Genomic DNA, 14,247 nt, shown 5'->3' with positions numbered 1-14,247 from the left:
TGGTCTTGAATTCTTGAGTGCAAGCAATCCACCCACCTCAGCCTCCTAGAGTGCTAGGATTACAGGCATGAGCCACCATGCCTGGCCGTAAATACATTAAATTTCAGGCCTGGCATTAGTCAGAGTCCTGGCAGGAATAGGCTGGTGCAAACTGGGAAATTTGAGGTGACTTTGATCAGAGACTGTTTAGGAAGATTCGAAGATTCGGGCATGAGTTGAGGAAACCAGCAAGGACAATTGCAATGTGTTAGGTGCTCTGCTGGGATTCCGAGGAGGCAGCTATTGGGAGGGTTGGGGGGATGCACAGCACCCTGTCAGTGCACATGAGAGTGCCCTCCTTCCCTTCTACCTCCTTGGCCTGGAAGGGTAATAGGGAAGTGGTTACTGTGGTGCTGACTCCCCTGCAGACCAGGCACTGAGGGACTGAGAGTGTAGATTGGCATCTGTTGCAGTAACCTGAGGCCAGAGTTTAGAGGGACTCCATTGCGCCTGCTCTGGGGTGCAGTGCTGAAAGCAGCTCCCTGATCAGTTCAGAGGCCTGTTGTGGTGGAGGAGTCCCCTCACAGTTTGGGTTTCACACTGGGGGAGCGTGGAGTCTGAGGGATCTCTTTCCCAACCCTTCCCCAAGTCTGAGGGCTTTACCCTCTCCCTATACCTTCTGATCTCTTGAATGGATCACTCTGCTTATTTCCCCCCTGCTTTGGGTGTCTCTGGTCACTTCTCTGATGATTCACAATGTTTTCTGTGTATGGTACCAGTTCAATCTTCTTACCCAGTATTGATCTGTTCAAGATTTTTTTTTTTTTTTTTTGCAGTTTCTGGCCAGGGCTGTTTGTTTGTCTAAGAAAGACTTTATTCCCCTTCATGCATGAAACTTATTTTTGCAGGATACTAAGTTCTTGGTTGACAGTTATTCTGTTTCAGAACACTGAAGATAGGACCTCAGTCCCTTCTGGTTTGTTTAATTTCTGTTGAGAAGTCTGCTGTTAGTTTGATAGGTTTCCCTTTATAAATTATTTGATGGCTTTATCTCACTGCTCCTATGATTCTTGTCTTTCAGGTTGAATTTGGCTAGTCTCATGACTACCTGCAACAGCAAAATCATTTTTTATTTTTTTATTTTTTGACACAGAGACTCACTATGTCACCCTTGGTAGAGTGCCATGGCGTCACAGCTCCCAGCAACCTCAAACTCTTGGGCTTAAGTGATTCTCTTGCCTCAGCCTCCCAAGTAGCTGGGACTACAGGCCCAAATAGCCCAAAACAACACCTGGCTATTTTGTTCTTGTTGTTGTCATTGTTGTTTAGCAGACCTGGGCTGGGTTCAAACCCGCCAGCCCCAGTGCATGTGGCTGGCGCCCTAACCACTGAGCTATGGGCACCAAGCCAGTGATATCCTTTTTGCAATGAGCTTCCCAGATGTTCTTTGCACTTCTTATATCAGATGTCTAAATCTCTAGTAAGACCAGGAATGTTTTCCTCAATTTTTCCCTCTAGAAGGTTTTCCACACTTTTTACATGTTCTTTTTCTCCTTCTGGAGAGGGAGGTTTGTATGTTTTATTTAGTCTCATATTACTTGGAGACTTTGTTCATTTCTTTTAATTGTTTTTTATTTGTTTTTGCCTGAAGGGGGTCAATTCCAAAGTCTTGTCTTCAAGCTCTGAAATTCTTTCCTCTGCTTGGTCTAGTCTATTCTTAAAACTTCACACTACATTTTATAATTCCTTAAATGAGTCTTTCATGTCTGGAAGTTCTGTCATTTAAAAACACCTATCTCTTTAGTGAATTTATTGTTCATGTCCCTAATTATATTTTTCAGTTTCTTTGTGTTGGTTTTAGCTTTCTCCTGGATCTCATTAAGATTACTTGGAATCCATATTTTGAATTCTTTCTCTGTCATTTCAAAAATTTTTCTTTTGGTTGGCAGCTATTGCTGGAGAGCTTTTATGATCCTTTAGGGGTATCAAAATAGCCTGATTTTTCATACTGCCTGAGTTCTTATTCTGGTTCCTTCTCATCTGGAGAAACCATCAATTCTTATTTTTGCATTTACTTTTATTTGGATGGTATTTTTTTTTTTTTTTGACAAGGCCTCGCTCTGTTACCTGGAGTACAGTGTTATCATAGTTCACTGCAACTTCAAACTTCTGGACTCAAGCAATCCTCCTTCCTCAGCCTCCCAAGTAGCTGAGACTACAGGTGTATGCCAGTATGCCCAACTAAATTTTGTGTTTTTGTAGAGGCAGGGTCTCACTAGGTGCTCAGGCTGATCTTGAACTCCTGGCCTCAAGCAATCCTCCGGCCTTAGCCTCCCACATATTACAATTACAGGTGTGAGCTGCTGAGACTGGCCTGGATGGGGCTATTTTATTTTTCCCCTTGAGGGTGTGAATATAATATGTTATGATTGGTTGTTTGGCTTTTATTTTGGATGCTTTCAAGAGCCTAGACTCTGTATGTGTTTCTTGGTCATAGATAGCCTTTATGTGCTGGCTTTCTCAGATGTTCATTGTCATAAAGATGTCCTGGGCATAGGAGTAGACTCACTGTCTTCTGCAGTACTAGCATTGCAGAGGCCTCAGGAAGCTTGTCTCATTCTCCAGCATTAATAGCAGGTATTAAAGTGGGTTGTGCAGGGCCAGTAGGTGACACTTGCAGGTAAGAGCCAGCTATAGCAGAAACCAGTGAGTATGTGTTTGAACTTTACCATGAAGAATTCTCTGTTGTCTCTGGCAGCTGACTAGTCTATGGCAGGAAAGCAGTTTACTTCCCTATCACACCCCTATCCTAAGGCTATGACTCCCAATTCTGTCAAACCCTGAATCTACCTCCAGATCACAGTGTCACTGAGATCTGCAGAAAAAACACCTTTCTGATAGCCCTCTACATAAATGATTTCAGAGCAGAACCTCTTTCCTCAGCAAAAAGAGATGGTTTTGCAGCTTGACTGTTCTCCTCTGTTGGGAACACAAGCTGCTCCATGCAGAGAGGGAGAGGTACACTGCCTTTCATCTCATGCAGGTGAATACCCACTGCAGTGTTGCTGGGAATTTGGGTCAGCTGGACCTCAGACCCCTGCAGAACAGTTCAGAACAGTTCACAACCTGGCATTGGTTGTGGAATAGGTTAGGTAATCCTGAGTCCCCAGGCCCCCGGATAGTATGCTTAAATCCTAGGGGGATCAGATTGAGAATGCACTGGTGAACTTGTCCTCAGGCTTCCCTGAGTTCAGGTGCTGCCTGTGATAAGGAGAGGCAGGAGGATCTCCTGGCCTGGCAGAATTAAGCCTAATGTTAGTTGGAATTTTACCCACTTCTGGTAATGCTAGGACCTTATACTCTTTTAACTTCATTTATCACACACACACACTTTCTGTGCTATCATTGTGATATATTTTAATTCTACATTTCTTTTAAAACCCATAAGACATTAGTAATGTGGTCTTTTAGTTTCATTAGAATTACCCACACAGCTTCTATTTCTCTGCTTTTCATCTCTTCCTGTATCTCCAGTTTTTCTTCTGGAATCATTTTCCTCTATCTGAAGTGCACTGTTCTTCCTTCAATGTTTTCTTCTGAAAGCAAATTCTTTTGTAGTTGTTTTCCTAAAAATGTGTTTATTTAACCACCATTCTCTGTTTTTTCTTTTTGGGGGGGGGGACAGAGTCTCACTTTGTTGCCCTCAGTAGAGTGCTGTGGCATCATAGCTCACAACAACCTCAAACTCTTGGGCTTACGCAAGTAGCTGGGACTACAGGTGCCTGCTGCAATGCCCAGGTATTTTTAGAGATAAGGTCTCGCTGTGGCTCAGGCTGGTCTTGAACCTGCAAGCTCAGGCAATCCACCCATCTGGACCTCCCAAGTGCTAGGATTACATGCGTGAGCGATCGTGCCTAGCTTATCCTTCATTCTTGAAAGGTATTTTTACTAAATGTAGAATTCTACACTGCTAGTTCTTTTCTTTTATTTTTTTCTTTCTTTTTCTTTTCTTTTTTTTTTTTTTGAGACAGAGTTTTGAGCTGTCACCCTGGGTAGAGTGCTGTGGTGTTGTAGCTCACAGCAACCTCCAACTTGGGTTCAAGCTATCCTCTTGCCTCATTTTCTTTTCTTTTCTTTTTTTTTTTTTTTTTGAGACAGAATCTCAAGCTGTCGCCCTGGGTAGAGTGCCGTGCTATAACAGCTCACAGCACCCTCAAACTCTTGGGCTTAAGCGATTATCTTGCCTCAGCCTCCCAAGTAGCGGGGACTACAGGCACCCACCACAACGCCCAGCTATTTTTGCTATTGTTGTTGTTGCAGTTGTCATTGTTGTTTTAGCTGGCCCAGGCCAGGTTTTTGTTGTTGTTATTGTTGTTGTTGTTTGCAGTTTTTGACTGGGTTTTAACCCTCCACCTCTGGCATATGGGGCCAGTGCCCTACCCCTTTGAGCCACAGGCACCACCCCCAGGCCAGGTTTGAACCTACCAGCCTCAGTGTATGTGGCCTGTGCCCTAACCACTTAGCTATGGGTGCCTCCCAGTTTTTCTATTTTTAGTAGAGACAGGGTCTCCCTTTTGAGGCTGGTCTCTAATTCGTGAGCTCAAGCAATCCACCCACCTCAGTCTCCCAGAGTGCTAGGATTACAAGTGTGAGCCATTGAGCCCTGCCTGCTAGTTCTTTTCTTTCATTACATTAAAGATAGAATTTCACATGTATTGTGTGTTCTTTTTTTTTTTTTTGTAGAGACAGAGTCTCACTTTATCACCCTCAGTAGAGTGCTGTGACGTCACACGGCTCACAGCAACCTCCAACTCCTGGGCCCAAGCGATTCTCCTGCCTCAGCCTCCTGAGCAGCTGGGACTACAGGCACCCACCACACGCCCAGCCATTTTGTTGTTGTTGTTGCAGTTTGGGTTTGAACCCTCAGCCCTACCCACTGAGCCACAGCACCACCCTGTATTGTGTATTCTTTATAGTTCCTCTTAAGACATCAACTGTCAGTCTGTTTATTCCTCTGAAGGCAATCTATTTTTTCCCTTTACTTATATTTAAGATTTTGTCTCTATCTTTGGTTTTCTGTACTCTTACAATGAAACATGCTGCTATGATTTATTTTAACCCTATAATACGTGTGATTTGGGAGCTTGTTGAACCTTTGAATTGATATCTTGCAACATCATTTCTGCATCATGTCCTTGCATTATCAGTTCTGGAAGTGTTATTCATTCTCTCTCCAAATATTGCTTTTGCTCCTTTCTTTCTCTCTTTTTCTGAAATTCTTTTTTTTTTTTTTTTTTTTTATAGAGACAGAGTCTCACTTTATAGCCCTCGGTAGAGTGCCGTGGCATCACACAGCTCACAGCAACCTTCAACTCCTGGGCTTCAGTGATTCTCTTGCCTCAGCCTCCCGAGTAGCTGGGACTACAGGCACCTGCCACAACGCCCAGCTATTTTTTGGTTGCAGTTAAGCCGGGGCCGGGTTTGAACCCGCCACCCTCGGTATATGGGGCCGGCGCCTTACCCACTGAGCCACAGGCACCGCCCCTCTTTCTGAAATTCTAATTAATGTTTAGTTCTTACTGTGTCCAGTATGTCTCTAACTCTCCCTTTTGTATTTGTCATGCATTTGTCTATCTGTGTACCATTCTGGATGAACTCTTCTAACTTCTACTCTGCTTTTAGATTCATCCTTTGAGTTCTTACTTTGTGTTATTATATTTTTCAGTTCCTGAATCTTTAATTTACGTTTTTGTAATTATATTTTTTTTGCCAAAAATTTTAAGTTTAGTTTTTATCCCTATGAGCATAGTAAGATAATTTTTTTTTTTAATCTATGAGTGGTAGTTCCATTATCTGGGTATTTTGGAGTCTCCTTCTGTTTTCTATTGGTTATGATGACTCTTGTTCTTATTTTTTTTAATTTATTTTTTATTTCAAATTAATCTGAGGGTACAAATTTTTAGGTTACATTGTTCTCGCTTCCAGAGTAAAGTTGTTTGTAGAGCCCTTCACCCGGGGGCATGTTATACACCCTCACTAATTATTTTATCTCCTCTTATGCTTGGTTATCTTTGATTGTGTTGGAAATTATATTTGAAAAATTTATTGGAGTAATTTTAAGATGAGGGTGACATCATCTGTCCTCTGAAAGGATATAATATATAAGAGTATTAACAATCCAGGACCACTGTAATCCATTTTAGTATTTGAGGTTTTGCTGAATCACCCAGATTCCTTGAAACTAGACTACAGTAAAGGGGAAGGCAAGTTTACTTTCAGTTTACTTTTGCTTGCAAGATGCAAGCAATTAGGATTGTCCAATGGGGTGTTTTTTCAGACTTAGCTCTGCCTTAGAAAGCCCTAGATTCCAATTTATGTGCCCCTAGACGCCTCCATCTTTTAACCACCTCTTTTTTTTTTTTTTTTTTTTTTTTTGGTTTTTGGCTGGGGCTAGGTTTGAACCTGCCACCTCTGGCATATGGGACCGGCGCCCTACCCCTTGAGCCACAGGCACCGCCCTTAACCACCTCTTATGTTTGACAAAACTGACCCAAATGTTGACTTCTCCTCTCTGGACTGAGAAGGGGAGGGAAAGAGTAGAACAAGGAGTTCAATCTGTAACTGACTGTGAGCGATCCAGTGAGATAACTCACTACCTTCAGATCAGCCATGATTTTTATATCTTCTATATTTCTATAGGCCCTTGACGATAATTGGCAAAATAATTCCCTGCTATTTATTAGTTTTTGATGTTTTTAGAAAGACGCTTTTTATATTCCATATGGATTATTTTAGTTGTCATTGCTGGGAAGGTAGTTCTGAATTATCTAGTTTACCATATCTGATTATGAACTTTCTCTACTACCTTTAAAATGAAACTATACCTTGGTATCTCGCTAGAGGATTGATGAATTCAGGAAGACCGATAGAATAGATAATCTAAAATCATAGATTACAAAATAGACTGATTTTGTGTATTTTTCTTGTAATTCAATACTGTGGCTCTTAATTTTGTACATAATCCTTTGTTCCAGAATTTCTGTTCCTAGAAAGCTGGTCTATGGTAATAATTTAATTATGGATATTTGAAATTATTCTTTTTTTTTTTTAGTAGAATCTTTTTTAGTCAGAAAAAAAAAAAAAACTCCAAACAAAAAAGTTTTCCAACCACACACAGCTGTTCATCCAGCCCCCACCCCCAGCCCATGTGGTTTGGCAGCAATAAGGGGTGTAGGGTAATGGCCCCCCCAATAAAAATGGTGTATGTGTGTACAGGAAGGAGAAGGGTGCAAAATCTGTGAGGAATGGTGGGGGAAAGGGACAGACAGTACTGGGAAGGCCGCAGGTGGGAGGCCATTTCGTAACATTTCTTTTTTTTTTTTTTGTAGAGACAGTGTTTCACTTTATTGTCCTCGGGTAGAGTGCCGTGGAGTCACACGGCTCACAGCAACCTCTAACTCTTGGGCTTAGGCTTCTCTTGCCTCAGCCTCCCGAGCAGCTGGGACTATAGGCGCCCACAACGCCCGGCTATTTTTTTGTTGCAGTTTGGCCGGGGCTGGGTTTGAACCCGCCACCCTCGGCATATCGGGCCGGCGCCCTGCTCACTGAGCCACAGGCGCCGCCCTTCATAACATTTCTTGTTAATCATACCGCCATGGACACCTTCTTTGCGCACCAGCAGGACTAGCGTCTTGGCAGTCATGGTGACACCGGTGCTCTTGGTATGAAGATCCATGGTAAATTCCCCATCCTGCAGCAGCGAGTCCTGGATCACAGAACATTTCTGTCCCCCAGTGTCAGCCCATTCAAAAAAAACTTGACCGATCTTTGCCAACCAGAACACCAACCTCAGCTGGCGTGATGTGGACGAAGGTTTTCCCAGGGACCGCGGCCCAAACAAGGGCCAGTCCTTGTAGCCCATGATGGCTGCGTCCTGACAGGTCCCCTCCGCCACGTGGTTGTCGATGTAGGCAGTCAACCTGGCCGTGGCGCTGCTGTTGGGGCCATGGGCTGGACTCGGGCTGCCTGGTGCTGGCAGGTGGCGGGGAGGCAGAGAGCTCAGGGCATGGTCTGAGGTCGGAACCACGGTTCTGCTAGCTGTGCAGCAGCCTTCGCTCCGCCACCTTTTTTTTTTTTTTTTGAGACAGAGTCTCACCCTGTGGCTCCGGGAAGAGTGCTGTGGTGTCACAGGTCACAGTAACTTTAAACTCCTGAGTTTTGGGGATCCTCTTGCCTCAGCCTCTTGAGTAGCTGGGACTACAGGCACCTGCCACAAGTCCCGGCTAGTTTCTCTTTTTCTTTTCTTTTTTCTTTTTCTTTCTTTCTTTCCTTATATATATATATATATTTTTTTTTTTTTTTTTTTTGAGACAGAGTCTCAAGTTGTTGCCCTGGGTAGAGTGCTGTGGCGTCATAGCTCACAGCAACTTCAAACTCAGACTCAAGCGATCCTCTTGCCTCAGTTTTTCTATTTTTACTAGAGACGGAGGTCTCACTTTTGCTCAGGCTGGTCTCAAACTCGTGAACTCAACCTATCCACCCACCTGGGCCTCCCAGAGCCACTGCACCTGGCCAGTTTTTTCTTTTTCTTTTTCTTTCTTTTTTTTTTTTGAGACAGAGCCTCAAGCTGTAAGCCTGCGTAGAGTGCTATGGTGTCACAGCTCACAGCAAGCTCCAACTCCTGGGCTCAAGTGAGTCTCCTGCCTCCGCCTCCCAAATAGCTGGGACTATAGGCGCCCGCCACAATGCCTAGCTATTTTTTGGTTGCAGCCCTCATTGTTGTTTGGCAGGCCGGGCTGGATTCGAACCCTACAGGTCAGGTGTATGTGGCTGGCACCTTAGCCGCTTGAGCCACAGGCGCCAAGCCCAGTTTTTCTTTAGTAGAGATGGGGATCTCACTCTTGCTCAGGCTGGTCTCAAATTCCTGAGCTCAAGCAATCCACCCGCCTCAGTCTCCCAAAGTGCTAGGATTACAGGCAAAATTATTCATTTTTAAGTAAATTTGTAATAGAATTGATAATTAATAGCAGACTAGTTAAAATAAAATACGCTTTCCCCATAGGATATTGTCCAGTCATTAATAATATAGGATAATGCCTAATGTCACAGAGAAATAGTCACACTGTATTGAGAAATGAAAATGATATGACTTTTCATATATTTACATACTCTAGAAATATCACCAGAAATATATTCACTAAAATGCTAAAAGTGGTTATCTCCAGGTGGTGAGATAACTAGTGATTTTATCTACTGCTTTTTGCTTTTCTATATTTTTGTAATTTTCAAAAAAATAAACATTCATTGCTTTTGTAACAGAAAGTGAATTACAAAATAAAAAGTTATAAGTGAAACCAAATGTTTATATTTTTGTGTTAGAAAGTTTATCAATATAAACAGCACAATTTAGATTGAAGAAGTATTTGTGAACATCTAGTACATGTCAGCCTCTTTCATGCTATATTTTCATTCATGCTTATAAGGGCTCAAGGTTTGGTCACAAATGCAATAAGGGAGAGCAAAAGCAATCTGGACTCTGTTCAGAAAGAAGTCAAGTGAACAGATTGATTGATTCAGGGAGAATGATGTGATTTTTATAGTCAGCAAATCCCTCCAACATACTAAAGTCCAGATAATGGACGAGGTAAGTTTCCCCTAGCACTGTAATTCCCCCTAATGGGATGAATTTTGAGTTATAAAAATGACACAAATATTGTATAAAAAATGGGAAACTTGAGGATGGGAAAATAATAGCAATATTCATATACTCTACTACAACAACAGTTAATTTCTTGGAGTATATCACAGCAATATTCATATACTCTACTACAACAATAGTTAATTTCTTGGAGTATGCAGGCAATTGGATTATTGATCTCAGCTATCTGCTTTCCGTCTTTCTCTGTAAGAGGATAATACATGCTCTCTGCACTGTCTTCCCAAAGGTAGAATATAGCTCCTTGACCTCCTCGGGCCAATGGAGTGTGGACAGGAGTAAAATAACACCATAGCTGAGTCAAAATGTTAAGAAACATTGGATGGTTTGGTGCTTTTCTTGCTTCTTTTTCTTTGCCATAAGAACGACATGTCCTAAAAAGAGGCTGCTCCTTCAGCCTAGTCCTAGAATAAGACCATGCTGGAAGCAAAACTACCACCACTGATTCACAGATACCAACATGCAATGTGAATGAGAAATAATGTATATTAAAGTAAGCTGGGGAGATTGGGAGGGATGTTAATTATCACAGCAAAGCTGAAATCATTTCCTCAAAAATACAATAGCAACTCTCTTAACTAAGCTCTATTTAACCGACTCTCCAGTTGACACAGTTGTTCTCTTTTTTTGTTTCCTTAAAATATATTGACAATGCCCAAGGTACACTGATCATCCAAGATTTAGGTAGCCAAGTCTCCAGCTTGAGTGCTCACTGCTGTCTGATTAACTGACCAACTACAAGTCCTGATCCAAATTAAGACAAATGAGAGGGCTGTGGTATAAGTTAGTTTGAGGTTCTGAAGTGGTTGGCTGTGCCTCAGTATCACGTACTTGTCAGGGGAAGGAGCTTGGGAGGGAAGCTGCCAAAGACCAAATCCCTACTATTTAGTATATATGTGACTTTGGCCCAATTACTAACACAGACACCAATATTTGGAATGCAGTAGTGAGACACCAATTATTAGTTTTCAGAGAATCTTTTAGAGAAGAGGAATCTAGTCCTTACAATGCCTCCCACATTATAGGATGTTCTCTAAATTTCTCAGTTTCAGAATCAAATTTTGCAAATATTTAATTTTATTTGTTTTGTTTTCTATTATGGAGGATGTGTACTTAAAAGTAGAGGGAGTGGGGCGGCTCCTGTGGCTTAATGAGTAGGGCGCTCTCCCCATATACTGAGGGTGGCAGGTTCGAACCCAGCCCCAGCCAAACTGCAACAAAAAGACAAAAAGTAGCCAGGCGTATAGCGGGTGTTGTGGCGGGCGCCTGTAGTCCCAGCTGCTCGGGAGGCTGAGGCAAGAGAATCGCGTAAGCCCAAGAGTTAGAGGTTGCTGTGAGCTGTGTGACACCACGGCACTCTACCCGAGGGCGGTACAGTGAGACTCTGTCTCTACAAAGAAAAAAAAAAAAAAGTAGCCGGGTGTTGGGGCAGGCAACTCGGGAGGCTGAGGCAAGAGAATTGCCTAAGCCCAAGAGCTGGAGATTGCTGTGAGCTGTGACACCACAGCACTCTACCGAGGGTGACAAACTAGACTCTGTCTCTCAAAAACAAAGTAAAGAGAGTGGTATAACCCTCTACACGACTGAATAATTATCAATGGGGTCAACCTTGTTTCCTCTTTAATGTCCCCAGGTCCCAAGCACATGTGTACTTTCTTCCTGTCCTCTCTTCAACACCCGTACTGGATTATTTTAAAGAAAATACTAGACATTATATAAATGTAAGAGAAGGACTCTTTTTAACATAATCACCATACTATTATCTCATTTTAAAAATAAACGATGATTCCTTAAAAACATCTAATAACTAGCCAGGTATCAAATTTCCCAAATGTTGGTTCACGTCACACATTCCGTTGATATGACTCTTAAATTTCTTTTAATTTATCAGAGTTCTCCTTCTTTTACTTTTTTCTTTTTTTTTTTTTAATTTTTTTTATTGTTGCAGTTGGCCAGGGTTGGGTTTGAACTCACCACCCTCAGTATATGGGGCCAGCACCCCACTCACTGAACCACAGGCACTACCCATTCTTTTTTTTTAACATGAGCAATTCATTCAGATCCTTTGCCCATAACCTAATCTTTTGTGACCATGGCGTGAATCCAAGGGTCATTAGCTTTTCTCACCCTTTAGTGAACAGCACTTTGGGTGTCCCCTTGGTGCTACACCAGCCTCACGCCTCCACTGAGTGGTCGAGCAGATCCCCATTTCCACCTGCAGTAACTGTGCCATCTGAAAGTTTATTTCCTTGAGACCTTTGTGATTGTAAATAGGGAATTGGATTTCTCCAAGCTTTTTGGTCTTGTTGTTCTTCAGAAATGCGTTTTTTAAAAAACATGTTGGATGACTCAACAAGAGGCTCTAGGAGTGATAAAGACACTGGGGTCCATGACCTATGTAGAAATTTTAGAGATAAAATTGTTGCAGAAAATGTGGAATGGATAAAAGCAACATGTATAAACGGAAATATTATTTCTACATGTAGTCGAAAGTGTAACTAAATTCATACATTAGCTATACAAAGATGTAATTACTTCTTCTACATCTCATAAGTTTTGCATATTTATGAGAAACTAATTAGACAAATACAGTCACTGGGTTCTGTAAGGTGCTTTCTTTCCAGTTACAGGACAGCTTTGTACTGAAATGAGAAGGCCCTGTCTCCCCCGTCCTCCTGTATTTTGTCTCTGATTTTGTGAACTCACTGTACCTCCTACTGCCCTTGATCAGGTCTCTCACCTGTTCCACACAAAGATCTCTGAATATGCTATGGATTTGTCCCTTGTTGTTGGCAATCCCTAGGTACCACCAGCCCCCCTCTTATCTGAATCTCTGCCGGCTTCTTACTGATTCACTTTCCCTGGCTGCACAAACCCTTCATGCCACATGGGCACAATTGCTGACAGGTAAATACAAGTGAGGAAGAGAAGGCAAATACCACTCCTGCCACCTCAGACCTTAAGAGTCAGGAAATTAAGCTCCTTTTCATTTCCTCCCTTGGCCAGGAGTGATGCTCCAGTGGCTTCTGCTTGGTTTTTCCTCTTAGACTTTTTCTTTAAGTCAGGGAGCAATTCCAGGGCCATGAGGCCATCTGTTCCACCTACACATCCAGAAACTGGGGAGATGACCCTGATGATTTCTGCTCCGTTGGGCCTATTGTTGACTTGAGTCAAAGCTTCTATTGTCAGACCAGGTGCAGGGGCTCATATCTGTAATCTTAGCACTCTGGGAGGCCACAGCGGGTGTATTGCTTGAGCTCAGGAGTTCGAGAACAGACTGAGCAAAAGAGTGAGACTCCATCTCTACAAAAAAATAGAAAAATTAGCTAGGTGTGGTGGCATGTGCCTATGTCCCAACTACTCAGGAAGCTGAGGCAAGTGGATTGCTTGAGCCCAGGAGTTTGAGGTTGTTGCGAGCTATAATTAAAACACCGCACTCAGCCAAGGCAACAGAGCAAGACTCTGTCTTAAAAAAACAAAATGAAACAAAAACCTTCTGTTATCACCTGACGCTGTCAAGGCCCTAACTGGTGGGCTAAGTTGGGGTGGTCTGGGTATCAAGGAATTTATCTCAGAGCCAGGGTTAATTGTAACAGAAAATTAGGGGGATTACTCTTTAACTGACACAGTTACCTGGCAAAATCACCATAGGTTCCTTTGTTGGCAACTAGGACAAAGATGTACAGTATGTATTTGTGCTGTTAAAGCTCATCAGGGTCATGGCCGGGCGCAGTGGCTCATGTCTGTAATCCCAGCATGCTGGGAGGCTGAGGCAGGTGGATTGCCCGAGTTCACAATTTCCAGACCAGCCTGAGCTAGAGCGAGACCCCATCTCTAAAAACAATAGCCAGGTTTGTGGAGGGCACCTGTAGTTCCAGCTACTTGGGAGGTTGAGGCAAGAGAATCTCTTGAGCCCAAAAGTTTAGGTTGCTGTGAGCTATGATGCCACAGCACCAAGGAAAACAAAGACTGTGTCTCCAATAAAAAAACAGTGAGACCCCATCTCTACTGAAAATAGAGAAATTAGCCAGCCATCATCACCAGCACCTTTAGTTCCAGCTCCTCTGTAGGCTGAGGCAGGAAAATTGCTTGAACTCAGGAGTTTGAGGTTGCTGTCACGGCGCCTGTGGCTCAGTCGGTAAGGCGCCGTCCCCATATACCAGGGGTGGCGGTTTCAAACCCGGCCCCGGCCAAACTGCAACCAAAAAATAGCCGGGCGTAGTGGCGGGCGCCTGTAGTCCCAGCTGCTCTGGAGGCTGAGGCAGGAGAATCGCTTAAGCCCAGGAGTTGGAGGTTGCTGTGAGCTGTGTGAGGCCATGGCACTCTACCAAGGGCCATAAAGTGAGACTCTGTCTCTACAAAAAAAAAAAAGAAGTAGCATCTTGCCACTTCTTTTTTTTTTTTTGTAGAGACAGAGTCTCACTGTACTGCCCTCGGGTAGAGTGCCGTGGCGTCACACGGCTCACAGCAACCTCTTAACTCCTGGGCTTACGCGACTCTCTTGCCTCAGCCTCCCGAGCAGCTAGGACTACAGGCGCCCTCCACAACGCCTG

At 43.2% G+C, this 14,247-nt stretch overlaps 1 pseudogene; it reads right to left on the bottom strand.

Moving 5' to 3' along the window:
• Positions 1-247: 247 nt before the first annotated feature.
• Positions 248-13,343, bottom strand: LOC128581045 (profilin-1-like; annotated as a pseudogene).
• Between the last annotated feature and the right edge of the window lie 904 nt (positions 13,344-14,247).

Source organism: Nycticebus coucang, chromosome 3, assembly GCF_027406575.1.
Source record: "Nycticebus coucang isolate mNycCou1 chromosome 3, mNycCou1.pri, whole genome shotgun sequence".
Classification (NCBI taxonomy): Eukaryota; Metazoa; Chordata; class Mammalia; order Primates; family Lorisidae; genus Nycticebus; species Nycticebus coucang.
Note: the sequence above shows the minus strand (reverse complement) of the source record. Positions and strands in the feature narration are given on the sequence as shown.